This window comes from Zea mays, chromosome 2 (genome assembly GCF_902167145.1).
Source record: "Zea mays cultivar B73 chromosome 2, Zm-B73-REFERENCE-NAM-5.0, whole genome shotgun sequence".
Classification (NCBI taxonomy): domain Eukaryota; kingdom Viridiplantae; phylum Streptophyta; class Magnoliopsida; order Poales; family Poaceae; genus Zea; species Zea mays.
Window position 1 is genome coordinate 94,943,663 of NC_050097.1, and position 23,626 is coordinate 94,967,288.

Consider the following 23,626-nt stretch of genomic DNA (forward strand, 5'->3'; position numbering starts at 1 on the left):
CGTAGGCTGGCCCTCGAAGGGTTCACAGCCGCCTCAGACGTAGAGCGAGGGATGACCCTGGGTACGTTCGATACATAACCAAGGCTCGAGCTATGCTCCCGAGGTACCCTAGGACTTTTCCGAGGCCAGCGGGAACGATCTTGTAATAGAATCCCATCAGAGGGAGACATCGAGCCCTCGGACCCCGTCAAAAGGGGACCGGGTCCGGTAAATCACCCGCAGGTACTTTTGGAGCGCACCTCCAGGCCTCTAGCCGACCCCTAAGAAATGGGGCACGGGCGTCCACTCGGATTACCCGTTAGCAGCTCACTGGAGACACCATGTTCGACGCCCTCCAAGGGCAACATGGCGCTTTTCCCCCCTCCTCCTTGCGGAAAGGCGACGCAGGGGCGTATGTAAAAAAGTCAAGTCTGTCCTTGACCGTCCTCTCGCCCTGTGCGGAGGCTCGGGGACTGCTCTCGCAAACCCGGCCCCGGCCAAACCGTTGACAGCGTCGACATACCAGCCCGAGATCTTGGGACCCGACCGTGCACCCGGGCTACGGCCAGCTCGCATAAGGGAACAACCAGATCGGCCGAAGCATTGCGAAACACATTAAGACCTCGAAGGAGTCAAACCACTCCTCCGAGGCCTCGGGGCTACACCCGGTGGGTGTGCTCGCGCGCACCCACCGGAACAAAATGCAACCGAGAAAGGCCGAACCCCTTGCAAAAAAGTGCGACAAAAGCCTCCAAGCGAGTATTAACACTCCCTTCGAGGCTCAGGGGCTACTGTCGGGGACCATAATTAGGGGTACCCTCAAGACTCCTAATCTCAGCTGGTAACCCCCATCAGCACAAAGCTGCAAAGGCCTGATGGGTGCGATTAAGTCAAGGATCGGTCCACTCAAGGGATACGATCTCGCCTCGCTCGAGCCCAGCCTCGGGCAAGGGCAGCCGACCCCGGAGGATTTACGTCTCGCCCGAGGACCCCCTCCAGCAACGGACACACCTTCGACTCGCCCGAGGCCCAGTCTTCACCAAGAAGCAACCATGTCCAGGTCGCCACGCCGACCGACCGTATCGCAGGAGCATTTAATGCAAAGGTGGCATGACACCTTATCCTGACGCGCGCCCTCCAGTCGACAGAGCCGAAATGACCGCAGTCACTTCGCCGCTCCACTGACCGGCCTGACAAGAGGACAGCGCCGCCTGCGCCACTCCGACTGCTGTGCCACTCGACAGAGTGAGGGTGACAGCAGCCAAGTCCGGCCTCAGGCGCCATAGGAAACTCCGCACTGCCCGAAGGGCTCGGACTCGGGCTCAGCCCCGGAAGACGACGAACTCCGCATCGCCCGACCCTAGGGCTTGGACTCAGGCTCAGCCCCGGAAGACGACGAACTCTGCATCGCCCGACCCCAGGGCTCGGACTCGGGCTCAGCCCGGAAGACGACGAACTCCGCTTCGCCCGACCCCAGGGCTCGGAATCGGGCTCAGCCCCAGAAGACGACGAACTCCGCATCGCCCGACCCCAGGGCTCCGTCTCAGCCCTGGCCTCAACCGACAGTCTCCGCCTCGCCCGACCCAGGGGCTCGGACTCGACCTCGGCCTCAGAAGACAGACTCGATCTCGACCTCGGAGGAGCCTCCACCTCGCCCACCCCAGGGCTCGGACCGACCACGTCACAGGAGGCGCCATCATTACCCTACCCCAAGCTAACTCAGGCTACGGGGAACAAGACCGGCGTCCCATCTGGCTCGCCCCGGTAAAACAAGTAATGATGGCGCCCCGCATGCTCCATGACGACGGCGGCTCTCAGCCCCCTTACGGAAGCAAGGAGACGTCAGCAAGGACTCGACAGCCCCGATAGCTGTCCTTCCGCCAGGCTCCAGCGCTCCTCCGACGGCCACGACACCACACGAACCGGGTGCCAAAACCTCTCCGGCTGCCACGATGGCATGTACTTAGGGCACTAGCTCTTCTCTGCTAGACACGTTAGCACACTGCTACACCTCCCATTGTACACCTAGATCCTCTCCTTACGCCTATAAAAGGAAGGTCTAGGGCCCTCTTAGAGAGGGTTGGCCGCGCGGGGAAGGACGGGACGGCGCTCGCGTAAGCCGCTCGCTCCCTCCCGCGTGGACGCTTGTAACCCCCTACTGCAAGCGCACTCGACCTGGGCGCGGGACAAACATGAAGGCCGCGGGTTTCCCCTTTTACGCCTGTCTCCCTCCGGCTTCTTCCCCCCTTCGCGCTCCGTCTCGCGCCGACCCATCTGGACTAGGGCACGCGGCGACAATTTACTCGTCGGTCCAGGGACCCCCCGGGTTCGAAACGCCGATAGTACGGAAGTTATGGACTTTTAAATAGATTATCTTTTGTCATTTATTCTCGTGCTGATCCTTTATCTCCCTTCTTTTGCAGGGCTTAATTCTTAGCAACGCTTTGAGTGCGCAGAAAAATGCTGAAGATGAAAGTTGTCAGATAGCGCTTAGCAACCTTCGGTCGGAGGTTATTAGATTGAGGAACGAAGCTGCAGAAAAAGACAAAATTCTGCTTTCCTTAGTGGACAGAGTGAAGAAAGACGAGGCAAAATTCAATGCTCAATCTGAAGTCCATAAAGCCGAAGTTGAGAATCTTCAGAAGAAACTTGCTGAAGCTAATGAAAATTTTGAACTTGCAAAAGTAAAGCAAGAAATAAGTGAATGGTCGAATGTTAGACTGGAAAAGAATGTTGAGGAGCTTCATGAATCCAAGGAGAGATGCTTTGAGAAATCCTTGGATTGCGTAAGAAAATTGAAAACCAGCTTTGCCAAGGTGGGTGCGTATTCCTTCGAAGAAAAGTTCATTCGAGGTGATCCTGAGGGGGTCATTGATTGGATAGGTGAAGAAGTCGAAGCCTTTGAGGAGATCCTTAGTGATCGCGGTGATATTTGTGCCTTCGCCGACGCTCGAGGGGTTGCAGCAATTCTGGAAAAGGCTGGTTGTGACCATGTTAAAGCTGCAGCCCAGACCGAAACCGCCTTCTCCATAGCGACACAAAGGACCCCTCGGCCGAAGCTACTTTGGTGGGCAGAAAGTTTTATTCCGATGTATGGGTGAACGGTGGCCGAGAAATAGCCAACAAAATTATAAAGAAAAATGAAAAAGAAACCCATGATGCTCGAGAAGAAGTTGCCAAGCGTGCAAGGCGTATAAGTATTATTATTGAATTTTAGCTTCGGTGTTTATTTTCTGGCTTCTAACTAACAGTTTGTTTACTACAGCTGAACTCTCATCGCTACCTGAGCCATACGACCCCTAGGCCGATCCCGTTATGAAAGAGGCACTGGATGTGATGAGTGTTGCCAATTCCATCGTCGACGAAGTCATCGATAGACTTCTGATGAGGCCACCGAAAAAATTCTTAAAGAAGATTAGACTTTTGTTGTAATGATATAATGTAACATTTGTGTATGAGACAATTGACAGACATGTAAATTAATGTAATATATTTCTTTGCGATGCATGAAATTTACGCTCATACCATTTTTGAGTCTTCGGCGAAAAAACACCTTCCCTTCTTTTCATGCTTCGTATATAAAGAAGCCCCTTTTATGGCAAATCTATTGTGATGCTGTTGTCAACAGATCTTTCTGATAAAATCGTGTTTGCCGAAGGTTTTCTTCGTGCCTCAGCATATTTTCATTCAAGTTATTGCCGAAGACTTGCTTTGTACCAAATCTTTGTTGTTGATGCGATATGATGTATGATGTAATGTTATGCGGAATGGTGCAATGATATGATGCAACATGATGTTTATGTCGAACACACACACGCCCACACTGAAACACTCAAGACTCTGCATCCCCTTAGGGACGTCTTTGGAGTCTTTAAGCTCTGCATCCCCTTAGGAACGACTTTGGAGCTTCTTCACCTTATATTTCAGTGGTATTTAAGCTCTGCATTCCCTTAGGAACGACTTTGGAGCTTCTTCACCTTCTATTTCGGTGGTATTTTGGCTCTGCAATCCCTTAGGAACGACTTTTGAGCTTCGGAACTTACTCTACGCTCCCTTAGGAATGGCTTTTGTAGCTTTGGAACTTACTCTGCGCTCCCTTAGGAACGTCTTATGTAGCTTCGAAACTTACTCCGCTCCCTTAGGAACGTCTCATATGGCTTCAGAAGTTTGTTAAGAGGAAGTATTTCACTTAATAATACAAGCACTATTATTACATGAAATCAGAATTCAGTTCTTCAAGACTTGCTTTTTCATATAAGAAAAATAGAATGACAGAAAAGATAAAGATACACAAAGGGTAGGATATTATTTAGTAGATGTGCTTGGATTTAGGCATAGTACTATTGACTGTGCGAGCTTCGGACTCCTCCCGAAAATCGTGTTGTTGTTGAGTGTGGTGGTGCCCTTCTGGCTGCTCGCTTCGGGTCAAAGTAGGTGGTAGCCGTGGTGGTGGTGGGAGCTGGGCCTAGGAAGCTTGAGAGTGGCTTGCCGAAGCGACAGAGGCCATAGGCTGTTGATTACCTATGTACTCTGGGATGTAGGGAGAATAGAACGAAGAAGTATGTAGGACCTGCTTTGGCTGATTCTGCCGTGCCTCAACTTCGGCAATCTCCTTTTGTTTCTGAATTGTGACTTGGCATGTTCTTATGGTGTAGCCTTTATCTTCGCCACAAAACAAGCAAAACAGTCTTCTGGGATGATCTCCGTACCTTCCTCTAAAGCCTCTGCCGCCTCTGCCTCTTGAGGCTGGTGGCCTGAAGGAGCTTTGTTGTGGCCCTTAAGACTGGGAGTTGTGTTGCTGCCTTTGAGGCTGACTTCCTCTATCATCACTCGGGTTGGAATTGTGGATCGACCTGACGTGCCTGGGGTGAATTCTTCCTCCGAAGCCCCTGGTCATCTCAGAAAACATGTATGCTTCTTCACTTCTTTGGCGGAAATCATTGTCGACCCAGATATACTCATCCATCTTTTGAAGAAGCTTCTCCAAGGTTTGTGGGGGCTTCTTGGCAAAATATTGAGCCATAGGTCCTGGCCGAAGCCCCTTGATCATGGCCTAAGTGACAATTTCATTGGAAACTGTAGGCGCTTGTGCTCTTAGACACAGGAACCTTCGGACAAATGCCTGAAGGTACTCCTCATGGTCTTGCATGCACTGAAACAAAGCCTGAGCAGTGACTGGCTTCATCTGAAAGCCTTGGAAGCTAGTGATTAGCATATCCTTGAGCTTCTGCCATGATGTGATTGTCCCTGGCCGGAGAGAAGAATACCAAGTTTGTGCGACGCTTTTGACTGCCATGATGAAGGATTTTGCCATGACTGTAGTATTGCCCCCATATGAAGATATGGTTGCCTCGTAGCTCATTAGGAACTGCTTTGGGTCTGAGTGCCCATCATACATAGGAAGCTGAGGTGGCTTGTATGATGGGGGCCATGGGGTAGCCTGCAACTCTGCTACCAAAGGAGAAGCATCATCAAAAGCAAAATTGCCATGATGAAAATCATCATAACATTCATCATCGTTGTATGAATTGTCTTGACGAAGCTCTTTGTGTTGAGGCCTTCGGTCTTGATCATCCTGGGTGAGGTGACGCATTTCCTCAGCGGCCTCATCAATTTTCCTCTAAAGGTCGGCGAGACGAAGCATTTTTTCCTTCTTCTTTTAAACCTGTTGATGGATAGCTTCGAGGTCCCTGATTTCTTGATCCAACTCCTCCTCCTGAGGTGTTGGGCTGGTAGCCTTCCTCTTCTGGCTCCTAGCTTCGCGTAGTGTCTCCTGATTAACGTCCAGTGGCTGCAGTGCAGCCCCTGGCCCTGCTATCTTCTTCGGTGACATGACAAAGATCAAAGCTTGCCGAAGGTGGTTGGATGAGTTCACCGGAGGTGGGTGCCAATGTTGGTCACTTGTTCTCAAATGCTATGAATCAAGAACAAGGCAACACAAGTGTTAATGCTTAAAGACCTTTGTCCTTCGAAGCATTATCTCTCTTAGGATATAGTGATCTTCGGGCAAAGGTTAAGAAGGACATACCTTCATCATTTCAATAAGAAAGAATATAAACAAATACATATGAAACGTGAAGGGAATATGAATAATCATTTCAAATCATTAGAATATTCATATTCTCATTATATAAATGTAAACAAACATCAATGATATTTGAACTACATTTGTACCTTCGGCTCGACAGAAGGTAAAAAAGCAGGAGAGACGATGTTACTTTTCATCTATATATAGGCATAGGACATAGCCTGAGCAAAATTACATTCATGTCCCTGATATTTACTATTAGCCAGAAGGTGAGCTGTCGAGGACTAAGCAATCTTTTCCCTTTTAGGTCGGTTTCATCCTCCACCACCGTCCTTGTGCTAAGCCGAAGCTTCTCTAGCCACAACTTCGGAGTTGGTTCATCGTTCTTCCATATCGCGCTTTTCATACCATGCACACCTTCATCTTAAAGCCGAAGCTTCCTGTGACAGTATACTATACTGGAAAACATGTTAGTCGTGTTTTTGAGGACCTTCAGAAGATGAAGGCCCCCAACACTTGCTAACCACTAGGTTGTTTAAAGTGGGGGGTCTTTTCATGAGCGAAACAAACAACATTAGATATATACATATATATATATATATATATATATATATATATATATATATATATATATATATATATATATATATATATATATATATATATAGGTGGTTGGGGGCAAAAAGGGTTGAACAACTAAAACATTTCCTAGATTGCAAGACAAGAGAAGCACATAACACAACATAGTTAAGACTATCATGACACACAGGATAAGACATTTTTTGCAGTTCATAGCAATACAACACATTATTCACAATTTCTTATTATTGGAATAAACGTGAGAGAAGCATGTTGGTGCACAAGAGACAATGATGCGACAATCATGATGCATGCTCATTCTAGTCGTCTTCTCAGACCTAACTACTTTTTCCGGATGCTTCTACAACATCCTTATTAATAGTAGTAGTAGTAGCCTTTATGGCCTATATAAATAGCCACCTAGCTACCCATCTATTTCCTAAGGCTTCACGTCCTAGGTCTATCCTTATCGTCCTGACATCTAACCAACATTGGTTTCTAAGCAAGTTTTACTTTTGAAATGTTGGTATTCATGACTTATTGACTTCTCTGTAATGGTATTCGCTCCAATACCAGCTGTGGCGGAACCACCTGAATTATTCCAACTTAAGTGCCCAAGTCCCGCCTTAGAGGCAACGACACACTTAAATCGGAATAAACCGTCAGTCCCTCGGATCTAGTCCAATAAAGCCACTAACAGGATCGAGTACCACTAGCTCACACGAATGTGAGGCACAGAGAAATACAATAAAGCATAATACCACAAATTTAAGAAGTATCAGTAGTGATTACATTATCGAAGTTTCAAAAGAAGTAACAATAGTTTTTAGTGCAACGGAAATAACTAATGGAGAAAACAGAGTAACATGGCGAAGCCTGGCCACGCTACTCCTCCTGGTCCTCTTCTGCGGAAGCAGTAACCCTCTCGACCATCTATCCCGGTGGCAGGGAATGAAGGCCAAGTCACACCAGCAACCAAATCATCCAAGGAGTACCTGCAAAAATTATGCCACAAGCAAGGATGAGTATACTAATACTCATCTAGACTTACCCGGTGTGAGGAGTCTACTCCTCTACCTCTAGACCATGAAGTTGTTTGGCTGAGGGGTTTGGTTTGCAAAAAGCACTAGCTGAGTCTAAAATCAAGTTTTAGATTTTCAAGTTCTAGAATAATAATTTAGACTAGATGAGTACCTAGCTATCCATACATGGTATCAAGAAATTTAGTCAACCAACATCTTTTGTAAGTAACCTCATTTCCACTTATTACTCAATGCAGTACAATGGATCAAGCAGTCTCATTAGCTGCGAGAAGCAGACGATTCAAATCGAGTTTTAACCTTGCAAGGTAAACCTAAACACACGACATGTAGGGGCACTCCGTCCCCACACATATCAGCCGTCCCCATCGATCCCCCATTCGCAGCCAGGGCCCACCACCTTGGCATACAATGCTCCACTGACCCCGACTGCCGCCGTGCAGTGACCGCACTTGTACCCACCATATCCGGAATGAGAGACCACGTCTCAGGACGAGTGAGGAGGAAAGTCCGCGCCCGGCTTCACTCAGGTACTAGGCTTATCGGTTACCATATTTCCCGACATGTGTTTAGTACATTCAAACGCTTGACACAGGTATCTGCACGTTAATCCTTATTCCAATTTCATCTCGTAGATAGCGCATCCCCATGGATCCGTGTCCACAGACCATCATCATTCTGTTATCAAAATGGATACAACCAATTCCTGACCTCGCTTAAGTGCTAGAAAAATCACTCGACTTCTACCGAGATCCCTAATTAGCAAAGCAGCTACTCGACCTAGCATACTAGTATCCATCTCAAAAAGGAATCCTGAGTTTATGCAACTAGGGTTTCAGGCAACTCCTACACTTAAGTGCACGATACAAGCCTACAAACATTAAGTGCAGTAAAATAGCATATATAACAGTTATGTATAAAACCGGGGCTTGCCTGGAATTCAACACTGGTAGTGTTCGCTAGATGACACTCGCTTGGCGAGCATCCATTGGTTAAGTCCATCATTCTTCTGGTCGTCCACCAACTTCATCTTGTGGTTGGCACCACATCAATTGCACGATCATCATCTCTCGGTCCTAAATGAGATGCATGATGCATATGTATGAATATGATGAAAGTAGCACAAGATACTCCAAGTACATGGTAGCGAACTAACATTAACTAGTAAGACACATAAACATTCGTACGTTAATGTTAGCTATCTACACATCATTGGGCACAACAAGTCAACATTACTGGAAAGACGAGAACATTTCCTATATTTGACCAACACAAACACGACATCACGAGTACAAGCATTTACCATGTTCACTTTAATTGTTAATTGACTACTTATTATTAAACTAGTTAAGTACACATAAATTTACTGTGACTTCTAAACGTCATACAAACAAACTTAGTTTAATAGGGAATAACCATTTAATTGGGTTCTACCAACATTCTCAATATTCTAATGCAAGCACACACCCAAGAGAACACGTAGAAGGTGTTAGCCTAATCACAATGCCTTTTATACTAGTCTAACGAGGTTGGTTATTTAGCAACATTTCAGTAGCAATGCAAGTGTTAGAAATGGTAACATATCATTAATTGTGTTTCTCATCCATATAACGACACTTGCTAAAATAACGTTGATTGAAGCTGATTACATCCTAGACTTCAATAATTTAATTTACTACTTAGACAAACGTCGACTAGTTAATTACACATAACCCAATTATATTAGTTACTATCATTGTTACTTATATGCACTTAAAACCAAAACAAGCAAGCAGTCACTCAAGATAAACACAACAGAGTAGAGTAATCAATCACAATCAACATGACTAAGACAGCAGCACAGCAGTTACTTGTTTCAGTCATAACTCATAAGATATTTATCCAAAAATAGTGATCAAATACTTTTTGGAAAGAATAAGAAACACTCTACAACTTTGGTATTGTCATCTCAAGGTGATTAGACACTTAATAAGGTTAAATAGTGACAAATGACAGCTATATTTAGATTTAGACAGATTCAGACTTGCGACTTCACAAATTCATAACTAGAGATCCATGAATCCAAAAAAGTGATCCTAGACTTTCTAGAAATATAATGAAATTGTCTACAAATCATTTATGAACATCTTAGGTTGATTTAACATGTATCAAGAGTAAAAGACACTAGAAGGCTTTGCTGTCCAGAACTGGACAGATTTAGTCTTCACACTTTAAACACCTATAACTTAATCTTTAGACAACCAAAAAGAGTGATACAAGACTTTTTGGAAAGCTTAGCAAAAGTACTACATAACTTTTATAATCACCAACAAGGTATTCTATGTTTAACCAAATCAAACAATACAGTTTTTGAAATTTGTTCACACAGTGGACAAAATACAGCAATCATCTTATAAAATTCATAACTCTCAAACTGTCAGGTTTATTATCATGAAAATTTAACACAAGTAATATAAGGAAATTATCTACAACTTTCTTATAGTGGACAGGGACTGATTCTAAACTGAACTTAAGCAAACAATGTGATCTCTAAAATCTGTACCGAAATTAGACAGATTCAGTTACTGAACTTATGAGAAGCATAACTTCTAAACGATTAGGTTTATGGCTATCAGATTTTAACACAAGTAAGTTAATAAAGTTATATACAACTTTCTTGTGACCACCAATAACTGATTTCACTATTAACTTAAGAAACCATTGCAATCTCTAAAATCTGCTCAGAAATTAGACAGATTCAGTTACTGAACTTGTGAAAAGCATAGCTTCTAAACGATCAGACTTATGACTGTCAAATTTTAACACGAGCAAGATAATAAAGTTATGTATAACTTTTATATATAACTTTTCTACAGAAAACATATTTTACTTGACTAGATTACACGCACAACCAAAACTGTACACGCAGGAATTTCAGTTTGCTAGCACAAGAGCACTTAACTAAATCACCAAGCAACTCATAGACAGATACTACCACCAATTTCTCAAGTTCAAATCATTATGACTTAGTTATCAAGTTTCAATTTATATCAAGATACTTAAGAATTTCAAGAAACATGCACGCTTTTGTTTACTTCTAATTTGTCTCTAATTCTTCTAATAATTATAAAATGAGTGTTATTTTAGCACTATATGAGACTATCTAATTTGGGGCTGAAATTTTTATGAGGTATAGGTAATAAAAAATTATGAATAATGTATAAATTTCATATGTTCAGGTTTTATATTTTATTTAATACAAAAATAGTAAATTGTTAATGCAATAAAGCATGTGAGATCAAGTTAAATCTAAAACTAATTATTTTCTGTGGATGCATGACCATATTGAGTTTTCTTAGGCTACTATAATATCATGAAAGGACAGTGGAACACCATTTTCCATTTTTACATTCATATATTATTTATAAACCATTTAAAACTACTTAATATGCATCAAACAAGTTAAATCACTAACTTAATCATACATGCACCACAATTCATGAAATTTTTACCAATCACTAAGCATCACATAGAGGGTCTACTGAAAACGTTTCAATCCATTTGGAGCACTGGAGCTATAGATCCAAAAACAACAAGCAAAACAATCATCTTTTTCATATTTAACAAGATTTAATTAACATACCAAGAAAACAGTGAACAACATATAAGTTTTATATTTTTCATAGCTATAGTATGCCAACATCTAACTAACAAGGCAGGTTTCATCATTTTTGGATTTTTATAATTAAAACTACGGACAGAAGCAAGTTCATTTGTTTTATAAACCAGTTTTTAAAGACGAATTTATACAGAACAACTTTTCCACTAAAACATACCAACATATAGATCTAACAGATAAAACATTTCATAAGGAAGGCAACAAAATAAATTTTGTGATTTTTGGAGCTCTAAAATTCGAGATATGAATTTTAGAACACAACACAAAAATCTGCAACTTTGTGTACTCACATCTTGCCTTGGGCCTACCTGTCATTGTCTCAAGGGGGGTCTTCTTCTTCACGTGAACAGCAGGAAGCTGCTGGGGAGGGGCGCTGCAGCCATGGGAGAGAGCTACCTATGCTAGAGAGGGAGAGAGGAGGGAGAGGGCGCCGTGGAGAGGGAGGAGGAGCTCCCTGCTCAGCCGAACAGAGAAGGGAAGGGAGTGGTGTGTGGGAGAAGGGAGAGGGTGGACTGCCATTAATAGAGCAAAGATCTGGACATGTCAGGTGGCAGTGAGTAGTGGCTGGTGGAAAAATGTCGACATTGGGCGGCCATTTTTGGCGTTTTTCCTTTTGGAATCAGACCCTGGTCGCTGCACAAAATATCTTCCTTGATGTACACTCTACAAATCTTGTACATCACTGGAGGTGATTCGGGCACTGGTTAGAGAGATAAAGACCCACAAAAATTGGTTTGTTAGTGGGTTAGAAATCAGTGGAAACTCGCAAAAACTGAGTGTCAAAGCATGTCAAACGGAACGGATGAATGACATCTTTTAGTATGTTGTGCCTCTATTAGTTATTAACAACTTTTATATTTGGGGAAACTTGAGTTGTTCAACAAAAATTTGGGAACACGAGACGTCAACCCGAACGACACTGATTTCAGACTTAGAAGAATTCGAATCCTGAAATCAGATTTTTATTCTGTCTTGATGGCACTGTTTGAGGTACTTAGAGATTGAATCAAGGCTTGGTTTAAATATAAAATTTGTTGTATAACACATGTTCTACAATTGTTATTAAACGTCAAATCTTATATCTTGAATATAATTTAAAGTTTTACTTTGGTCAAGGTAGCATCATTATAAAGCTTCAAATTATATTTTAAGGCAATCAGGGTATTTTCTCGACATTTTCTTGGCATTTTCTCTACATGAACCCTTAATAACTTTTGTTGTAGAGTTCACATAGAGTTGTTTGAGAAAGATGACAAGGTTTGGTTGAATTTCAAAATTTGCATTTGTTCAGACGAGCAGTTTCAAGCATGTATAGGATTTATCTTTTCATGTGAGTGTTTGCCTTAAACTTCTAGAATTCTTTAGAATACACTTGATAGATAGAGATGAATTATGATATACAGAAAACAAGTCGATTTGCATAAGAATTAATTAGAGGTTGACACAAAGAGATTCTGCAGGGGATTGCAGATTTAGATTAAGTATTTGGACGTAGATCGACTATCGAGAAAGCGGATTCGAACATAGATCAGATAACATCACAAATGTCGAGAGTCCGAATAAATGAGTCTGCATAGGAGTTGCGAGATTGACTTTCGAATTTGCATTTGCTTCAAGAAACAAAAATTTTAACAAGCTCCAAATTCGGCCTCTCTCGAGATCCAATAAAATCAGAGATCGGTGAAACCTTCACAAGTAACTTGATAAGAGGAGATAGATGTGATAAAGAGATAGAAATTATTACTGAGCATCTGAGATTAGGATAAATCTCCCGACATAACACGAAGTAGACACCTAGGATGTCACAACATATTCCAGCAGGGATTCTGGATCACAAGCTCAATGAGTTCTTGGCATTGACTCAGGGGACCCGCACTATGTTGCAGTATGCCCAAGCCTTCAACGACCTGTGTCAGTATGCGGGTTATCATGTAGATTCTGATGAGAAGAAGAGAGGCCCTTTCCGCAAAGGACTAAACACCAAGCTGCGTGAGCGGCTCAACACTATTCGTGCTGACAACTTCAATGAATTGGTCAACCTTGCCATATCACAGGAAGATTGTATTGTGCTCACCAGGCAGAAAAGAAGAGGAAGGCACCAATATCAACAACTTCAGCTCCACCCCAGAGGTTCCGGATTGTCTCCAACAATCAGAGCAGGGGATTCCAGCATCAGGCAGGAAGATGGGTCATCAGGCCACCACAGCAGCAGCAAGCACCCAACCGTTTCCCCGCTCCCGCTCCAAGGAATAATCAACCTCAGCAGCAGCAGCAGCAGTTCCGCCAGGGGAATGGAAACAAATGCTTCACGTGTGGCAATACCGGCCACTATGCCAAGAATTGCCCGCGGAATCAGCCTAGGCAGATGCTAGCACCCAACGAAGACAGAGGAAGGAAGCAGAAAGTGCAAGTCAGGCAAGGGAAGCTCAACTTCAGTACTCTAGAGGAGCTACCTAAAGGAGTGCCCGTCATGACTGTTACTTTTACCGTTTTTAATCAACCTGCATTGATTTTGTTTGACTCTGGTGCATCACATAGCTTCATTAGCCAGAAGTTCAGTGTCAAATGTCAACTGCCTTTCTATCATACCCAAGGGTCCTTCATGATCGCAACGCAGGGAGGCAAGATAGTGACCAACCAATTAAATCGAAATGTGCCTATTCAGATGGGAAGCAAAATTGTCAAAACAACCCTCCTCATTTTGGGGATGGATAATGTGGATATTATTTTGGGAGCTAACAGGATGACCCAACACCAAGTGGTGTTGCATGCCGCCAACCGCATCGTTGAAGTCCATTCCCCCACCTGTGGAAAGTTCACCTTATATCTGCCCAGCCAAGAAACCACTCGGTCATGTGCTTTTTCCATGATAGAGTTACCCTTGAAGAATATTCCAGTGGTCTATGATTATGCAGATGTTTTTCCTGATGAGTTGCCAGGAATGCCGCCAGATCGAGATATCCAATTTGCCATCGAGTTGCAACCGGGAACGACACCTATTTCCAAGAGGCCCTACCGAATGCCACCCGCCGAGATGGCAGAATTGAAGAAACAACTGCAAGAATTGTTGGACAAGGATTTCATCCGCCCAAGTACTTCACCTTGGGGATGTCCGGCCTTGTTCGTAAAGAAGAAGGACGAGAGCTTGAGATTATGCATAGATTACCGCCCACTCAATGCGGTGATTATAAAAAACAAGTATCCTTTGCCTCGTATTGATGTTCTTTTCGACCAATTGGTCGGAGCTAAGGTGTTTTCCAAGATAGATCTTCGCTCCGGCTATCATCAGATCAAGATACGAGCAAGTGATATTCCAAAGACTGCCTTCTCAACCAGATATGGGGTATATGAATATCTGGTGATGTCCTTCGGGCTAACAAATGTGCCAGCATACTTCATGTACCTGATGAATTCAGTATTTATGCCTGAATTGGACAAATTTGTGGTGGTCTTCATTGACGATATTCTTGTGTATTCGAAGAATGAAGAAGAACACGCTAAACACTTGCGCACAGTACTCCAACGCCTGAGGGAGCATCGTCTTTATGCCAAATTGTCCAAGTGTGATTTTTAGCTGAAGGAGATTAAATTCTTGGGTCACACTATCTCTAAGGGAGGAATAGTTGTTGATCCAGATAAGGTGCAAGAGGTGATGAATTGGAAGCCGCCAACAACTGTTCGTCAGATTCAGAGTTTTCTGGGGTTGGCCGGGTATTATCGATGATTCATTCTAGATTTCTCTCGAATCGCTAAGCCCATGATAGAATTGTTGAAGAAGGGAGCAAAATTTGAATGGGGCCAGAAATGTGAAGATGCCTTCCACACTTTGAGGCAACATCTGACCACAACACCTGTGTTAGCGCATTCTGACAACAACAAGCCGATTGATGTGCATTGTGATGCCTATGGCACTGGACTGGGTTGTGTTTTAATGCAAGACAACCAAGTCATTGCCTACGCATCAAGGGCACTCAGACCTCATGAGAAAAATTATCCTACTCATGATTTAGAGTTGGCAGCCGTGGTTCATGCATTGAAAATGTGGAGGCACTACTTGATGGGAACCCACTGCAACATCTATACAGATCACAAGAGCATCAAGTACATCTTTACTCAGGCTGATCTCAACATGAGGCAGAGAAGATGGCTAGAATTGATCAAGGACTACGACTTGGAAGTACACTACCACCTAGGGAAGGCCAATGTGGTTGCTGATGCCTTAAGTTGAAAGTCACAATGCAACTGTATGGTGATGGATTCTCACATCAATGCCTTGTGTGATGAGTTGAGTAAGATGAGGATCGAAGGGATTCCTTCTGGTACCTTGTCTCACATCTCCATTGAACCAACCTTGTTAGACCAGATTATTATGGCCCAACTCGATGACAAGGTAGTGCAATTCATCAAAGAGAATCTTAATCAGAAAGTGGAGAAGTATAAGTGCTTTCACCAAGACAGTAAGGGGATACTATGGTTTGAAGACAGATTGGTGGTTCCTAAAAATAGAGACCTCAAGAAGAAAATCTTGGATGAGGCCCATCTTTCCAAATTCTCCATGCACCCGGGAAGCACCAAGATGTACCTTAATCTGAAGCCCCTATATTGGTGGACCAGGATGAAAAGGGAGATAGCCCAATATGTATCAGAATGTGACACATGTCAGAGGATAAAGGCAAGCCACTTAAAATCAGCTGGTGCCTTGCAACCCCTATCGATACCTTCATGGAAATGGGATGACATCAGCATGGATTTCATTGTGGGTCTACCCAACACCTCTCGACATCATGATTCAATCTGGATCATTGTGGACCGATTAACAAAAGTGGCACATTTTCTTCCAGTGCACACCACCGATAAAGCTCATAAGTATGCAGAGTTGTACATTGACCGAATTGTGTGTTTGCACGAATTACCCCGGACAATTGTCTCTGACCGAGGAGCCCAATTCATAACCAAATTTTGGGAGCAATTGCAAGAGTCTTTGGGAACCAAGCTAATAAGAAGTTCAGCTTACCACCACCAAACTGATGGTCAGACTGAAAGGGTAAATCAGATTCTTGAAGATATGCTAAGGGCTTGTGCGATCGATTACGGCAAGAACTGGGATAAGTGCTTCTCCTTGGTAGAGTTTGCTTATAACAACATTTATCAATCCAGCCTGAAGATGGCACCTTTTGAAGCCTTATATGGAAGGAGTCGAACACCCCTCAACTGGTCATAGCCCGGTGAAAGAGAAATTTTTGGGCCCGACCAGGTGTCGGAAGCCAAAAGAAAAGTCAAAATGATCAGGAAGAATCAAGAAGCTGCTCAGGCCAGGCAAAAGACCTATCATGACAAGAGAAGGAAACCCCTCCAGTTTGAAGTGGGAGATTTCGTGTATCTTAAAGTATCACCCACAAAAGGAGTGCAAAGGTTTGGGATCAAAGGCAAGTTAGCCCCTCGCTACATTCGACCTTATGAGATCATAGAAGCATGTGGACCCGTGGTATACAAATTGAAGCTACCTCCAAAGATGTCTGCCATCCACAATGTGTTCCATGTATCCCAATTGAAAAAATGTGTTCGGTTACCAACAGAGGTCATAGCAGAACCAGATGTGGAGATAGAGCCAGATTTATCATACCAAGAACACCCCTCCAAGGTTCTGGACTGCAAGGAAAGATCCAGTTGTGCGAGGTCGATCAAAATGTATAAGATTCGATGGAGCAACCATTCGAAGGAAGAGGCTACCTGGGAGACTGAGGATTTTCTGCGCTCAAACTACCCCGATTGTCTACCTAAGGAAATCGATACATAACCATACCCCAGCCCCCCTACCCTTTGAATCCAAATATAGGAAAGATGATCTTAAATAACCCAAGTTAAGTTAGAAAACTAGAACAAAAGGGCTTCCTTCTGAAGTTGCAAAGAGGATGACATTCAAAGAGCAGGTTTTCTAAAGAGCCTTAATAAGCAAACCAACACTATGAAAGCAAGCCGTAACCTTCTCCTCACCTCTGAAGAACACCGACCCGAATCTTGGGGCGAGATTCTTTTAAGGGGGAAGGCTGTAAGACACCAGGTGTTACTTAGGATTTTTCCCACCACACCCACATTTGTGAACATTATCACATGTAAATGTAATTGAGCAAAAGGCACCAAATTGAAAAGCAAAAGACTTAAACATGTATTTTTCGTCTCAAGAAACATACCATAAACACATCATGCACCTCAAGGGAGAAAGAATATTCAAAACCCTACTACTACCCTAAGTAAGTCATTTGAACACAAAAAAGGAATTTAGTGAAAAGACTATGAAAAACGTAAAATCATAATCTGGACCAATTAACAAAGTTTTAGTACACTAAATAAGCTACAAAATATAGTAAGGAAGTTTAATAAAAAGGGTTTTGCAAAATTCCCAAAACAACCCCTTAAGTGAAGACTCAATAGGAAATTTGACTTCTTCATAAAGATCGATCGTGTTCTCTAAATTCCAAAAGTAAAATCCACATGATCCAAATATAAAAGCGGCGCCAAATTACCTTGAACATGCCCTGGCAAAGTTTGAAAGCAAAGCTCAGCCGTTGACATGATCTTGGCATGGATTTACCTCAGGACGCAGCAGCTAGACACTCCAGACTTGGCGACGCGACAACTCACTGTACACGGCCGGAAACCACTCGACTTCCACATGAAAAGGACAAAGCAACATCTGGAGAACATATCTTGTATAGTGGTCTTGCCCAAATATGCGAAGATATGCAGCATATGGACGCTTGAACGTGGGCAGAAGCAAAGAGCCACGTGCTCGGTGCCTTGTCAGGCCGGCCGAGCGTGGACTGGCCGCGGCAGCGCGCGCCCCCGAGCGTGGTCGCCCTGCCCCCCGCGCTTGCGTCTTGCCCCCGCCTATAAGTGCCCCAAAGCCTTAGACGTCTTCACTCGTGCACCCTAACCCCTGCCCGAGCCAGTGGTCGCCGGAGTTCGTCGCGAAAGGCAAGCGCCACCGCCCGCCACCACTGCCCGAGCACGACCGCCATGGCCAGCCTTTTTTCGTAGACCCCCAGCCTCGCTCGAGCCCTTGGAAATCTTCCCCGAGAGGCCGTGAAGCTTTTCCAAGCTTGAGCCGAGACCCTGCCCCAATGGAGCAGCGAGTGTGACCTCGCCGGACTTCGGCCGCCCGCAACCGCACGTAAACCGGGCTACCAGGTGAGCCATTTAGAAATTCCTTGTGCCTACAACCTCCCTGACTTCCTATGAAGCTCCCCAACTCACTGGATTGAGCTATACCGCCATGATTAGGCCGAATCACTCGCCGCCGACGAGCTCCCCCGCCTGCCCCGAGGACCGACCAACTCTGGCCATCTCCGACACCGACCCGCACACCGACGTGACCGCCGTGACCTCCCCGACGTCGTCGACCACTTCACCGGAGCTAAATCGCCGCCGTAAGTCTCGCCGACGTGATCTTTGCCCCGGTCACTGTTTCGACCAACCAGGGACCGTGGGGTAGATTTAGGTTAACCCTAGGGGGTTTTCTACATAGTCAGTGAGACAATTGAATAGTAAAGTGAGGACTAGTCTGTAAGGAAAAACGGAAAAATACACTAGGGACCCGACCTGGGCACAGGACAACACGAAGGCCACGTGTTTCCCCTTTTGCCTGTCTCCCCTTTCCCCCCTTCGTGCTCCGTCTCACGCCGACCCATCTGGGCTGGGACACGCGGCGACAATTTACTCGTCGGTCCAGGGACCCCCCAGGGTCGAAACGCCGACAGTTGGCGCGCCAGGTAGGGGCCTGCTGCGTGTTGACGAACAGCTTCCTGTCAAGCTCCAGATGGGTAGTCTCCAGCAACCTTTCCAACCCGGGACGATTCTCCCTTTCGGGAGTCTTGAGTTCATGTCCCTCGACGATGGCTATGACATGATACTCCTTCCTCCGCCGCGCGACAGCGACAATGGCGGCCGTCAGCCCACCCGCCGGTGGCGGAATCAACGACGTCTTCCCCACGTGGCGGAACAACAACATTCGGGTTTGTCCCGTCACCTCCCCCACCGACAGAGGAGGAGGCGGGGCAACCGTGGCCAAGCAGGAGGCGGTACCTCGTCGGCTGTCGAGCGAGTCGACGGCGCCGACGCCCCGACGGGGGACACGTCGGGCGTCGACCTTGCGTCTGAGACGAAGACGAGCGCCGTTTCCCCGCAACACGCCAACTCCAAGTGGACGGACGACGCCAGCACGCTCGCGAGGGACTTGCTGGGCGTCACCCTCGTACCAGAGACGACGGTGCAGTCTGCCCCTGACGCGACTTCGTCACCACTCGTCGACCAAGAGGTACCGACCGATTCCCATCTCGTGCCTTTTGGATTCAGCCTCAACCCACCAAGCGACCCCGCTTCGGTGGAAGCCTTCATAGAGGCATGTACCAACCCTCCAGGGTATCATATGCGGTCACCCTGGGACCGGCTGACGACCGTCTCGACCTACGGACCCTCGGGTTCCGAGGAAGATGACGAGCCCGACTTTGGTTGGGATTTCTCCGGGCTTGGTAACCCCAGTGCCATGCGGGACTTCATGACCGCATGCGACTACTGCCTCTCCGATTGTTCCGACGACAGCCGCAGCTTCGGCGACAAAGAATGCGGCCCAAGTCATGAATGTTTTCACGTCGATCTAGGGGGTCCCGGCAAAGGCAACCATCTTGGTATACTAGAAAACGGTGATCCCCCAAGGCCTGCGCCTCGCGTTGACATCCTTCGGGAGCTAGCTGTGGTCCCAGTCCCTACGGGGGGTCAGGACGAACAGCTCGAGCAAATCCGCGGGATGCAGGCCAGGCTCGACGAGGGAGCAGGAACACTTGAGCCGCTCCGCCGGAACATCGGGCAGGAATGGGCAGACCAAGCTCCGGCCGGAGAAGCGCGTCATCTACCCCAGGGCATCCAGCTCCGCATTGTCGACGATGTCAGGGCAAGGCCGCCACCAGCTTCCAGTGGGGTCGGCCAGAACCTGGCTGCAGCAGCAATACTTCTCCGCGCAATGCCGGAACCATCAACCACCGAAGGGCGGCGTATCCAGGGAGAGCTCAAGAATCTCCTGGAGGACGCCGCAATCCGACAGGCCGAAAGCTCTGCCTCCCGAAGGCAGGGGTACCCCTCGGAGCATCGCGCCGTGACTTCCCGATTCATGCGGGAAGCCTCGGTCCACACCGGGCGCACGCGCAACACAGCGCCTGCGGCCCTGGGTCGCCTCGGCAACGAGCACCACCACCGCAACCGTCGAGCCCACCTCGACGAGAAGGTGCGCCGAGGCTACCACCCCAGGCGTGGGGGACGCTACGACAGCGGGGAGGATTGGAGTCCCTCGCCCGAACCACCCGGTCCGCAGGCTTTCAGCCGAGCCATACGACGGGCGTTGTTCCCGACCCTGTTCCGAACCCCGACTACTATCACAAAGTACTCGGGGGAGACGAGGCCGGAACTGTGGCTCACGGACTACCGGCTGGCCTGCCAACTGGGTGGAACGGACGATGACAACCTCATCATCCGCAACCTCCCCCTATTCCTTTCCGACACCGCTCGAGCCTGGCTGGAGCACCTGCCTCCGGGGCAGATCTCCAACTGGGATGACCTGGTCCAAGCCTTCGCCAGCAACTTCCAGGGCACGTACGTGCGCCCTGGGAACTCCTGGGATCTCCGAAGCTGCCGCCAGTAGCCGGGAGAGTCTCTCCGGGACTAGATCCGGCGATTCTCGAAGCAGCGCACCGAGCTGCCCAACGTCACCGATTCGGATGCCATCGGCGCGTTCCTCGCCGGCACCACCTGCCGTGACCTGGTGAGCAAGTTGGGTCGCAAGACCCCCACCATGGCGAGCGAGTTGATGGACATCACCACCAAGTTTGCCTCTGGCTAGGAGGCGGTTGAGGCCATCTTCCGGAAGGACAAGCAGCCCTAGGGCCGCCAGCCGGAAGATGTCCCCGAGACGTCCACTTAGCGCGGCACCAAGAAGAAAGGCAAGAAGAACTCGCAAGCGAAACGCGACGCCGCCGATGCGGACCTTGTCGCCGCCGCTGAGTACAAGAACCCTCGGGAACCACCCGGAAATGCCAATCTCTTCGACAAAATGCTCAAGGAACCGTGCCCCTATCATCAGGGGCCCGTCAAGCACACCCTTGAGGAGTGCGCCATGCTTCGGCGCCACTTTCAGAAGGCTGGGCCACCTGCGGAAGGTGGCAGGGCCCACAACAAGGACAAGAAGGAGGATCACAAGGCAGAGGGGTTCCCTGAGGTCCGCGACTGCTTCATGATCTACGGTGGGCAAGTGGCGAACGCCTCGGCTCGGCACCGCAAGCAAGAGCGTCGGGAGGTCTGCTCGGTAAAGGTGGCGGCGCCAGTCTACCTAGACTGGTCCGACGAGCCCATCACCTTCGACCAGGGCGATCACCCCGACCGCGTGCCGAGCCCGGGGAAATATCCGCTCATTGTCGACCCTGTCATCGGCAACGTCAGGCTCACCAAGGTCCTCATGGACGGAGGCAGCAACCTCAACATCATCCACGCCGAGACCCTCGGGCTCCTACAGATCGATCTGTCCTCGATCCGGGCCGGCGCGGCGCCTTTTCACGGGATCATCCCCGGGAAGCGCGTCCAGCCCCTCGAACAACTCAATCTGCCCGTCTGCTTCGGGACTCCCTCCAACTTCCGAAGGGAAACCCTCACGTTCAAGGTGGTCGGATTCTGAGGGACCTACCACGCAGTGCTGGGGAGGCCATGCTATGCCAAGTTCATGGCCGTCCCCAACTACACCTACCTCAAGCTCAAGATGCCGAGCCCCAATGGGGTCATCACCGTCGGCCCCATGTACCGACACGCGTACGAATGCGACGTGGAGTGCGTGGAGTACGCCGAGGCCCTCACCGAGGCCCTCGCCGAATCCGAGGCCCTCATCACCGACCTGGAGAGCCTCTCCAAGGAGGTGCCAGACGTGAAGCGCCATGCCGGCAACTTCGAGCCAGCGGAGACGGTTAAGTCCGTCCCTCTCGACCCTAGCAACGACGCCTCCAAGCAGATCTGGATCGGCTCCGAGCTCGACCCCAAATAAGAAGCAGTGCTCGTCGACTTTCTCCGCGCAAATGCCAAAGTCTTCGCGTGGAGTCCCTCAGACATGCCCGGCATACCGAGGGAAGTCGCCGAGCACTCGCTGGACATCCGAGCTAGAGCCCGACCCGTGAAGCAGCGTCTGCGCCGATTCGACGAAGAAAAGCGCAGAGCCATAGGCGAGGAGATCCACAAGCTGATGGCCGCAGGGTTCACCAAAGAGGTATTCCATCCCAAATGGCTTGCCAACCCTGTGCTTGTGAGAAAGAAAGGAGGGAAATGGTGGATGTGTGTAGACTACACTGGTCTAAAAAAAGCATGTCCGAAGGTTCCCTACCCTCTGCCTCGCATCGATCAAATCATGGATTCCACTGCTGGGTGCGAAACCCTATCTTTCCTCGATGCCTACTCAGGGTATCACCAAGTCAGGATGAAAGAGTCCGACCAGCTCGCGACTTCTTTCATCACACCTTTTGGCATGTACTGCTACATTACTATGCCATTTGGTTTGAGGAATGCAGGTGCGACGTACCAAAGGTGCATGAACCACGTGTTCGGCGAACACATTGGTCGAACGGTCGAGGCTTACGTCGATGACATCATAGTCAAGACGAGGAAAGCCTCTGACCTCCTTTCTGAACTTGAAACGACATTCCGGTGTCTCAAGGCGAAGGGCGTAAAACTCAACCCCGAGAAGTGTGTCTTCGGAGTCCCCTGAGGCATGCTCTTGGGGTTCATCGTCTCCGAGCGGGGCATCGAGGCCAACCCGGAGAAAATCGCGACCATCACCAACATGGGGCCCATCAAGGACTTGAAAGGCGTACAGAGGGTCATGGGATGCCTTGCGGCTTTGAGCCGTTTCATCTCGCGCCTTGGCGAAAGAGGCCTACCTCTGTACCGCCTCTTAAGAAAGGCTGAGTGCTTCACTTGGACCCCCGAGGCTGAGGAAGCCCTCGAGAACCTGAAGGCGCTCCTCACGAACGCGCCCATCTTGGTGCCCCCCGCCGCCGGAGAAGCCCTCTTGATCTACGTCGCCGCTACCACTCAGGTGGTCAGCGCCGCGATCGTGGTTGAGAGACGAGAAGAAGGGCATGCATTGCCCGTCCAGAGGTCGGTCTACTTCATCAGTGAAGTGCTGTCCGAGACTAAGATCCGCTACCCACAAATTCAGAAGCTGCTGTGCGCGATGATTCTGACGCGGCGGAAGTTGTGACACTACTTCAAGTCTCATCCGGTGACTGTGGTGTCATCCTTCCCCCTGGGGGAGAT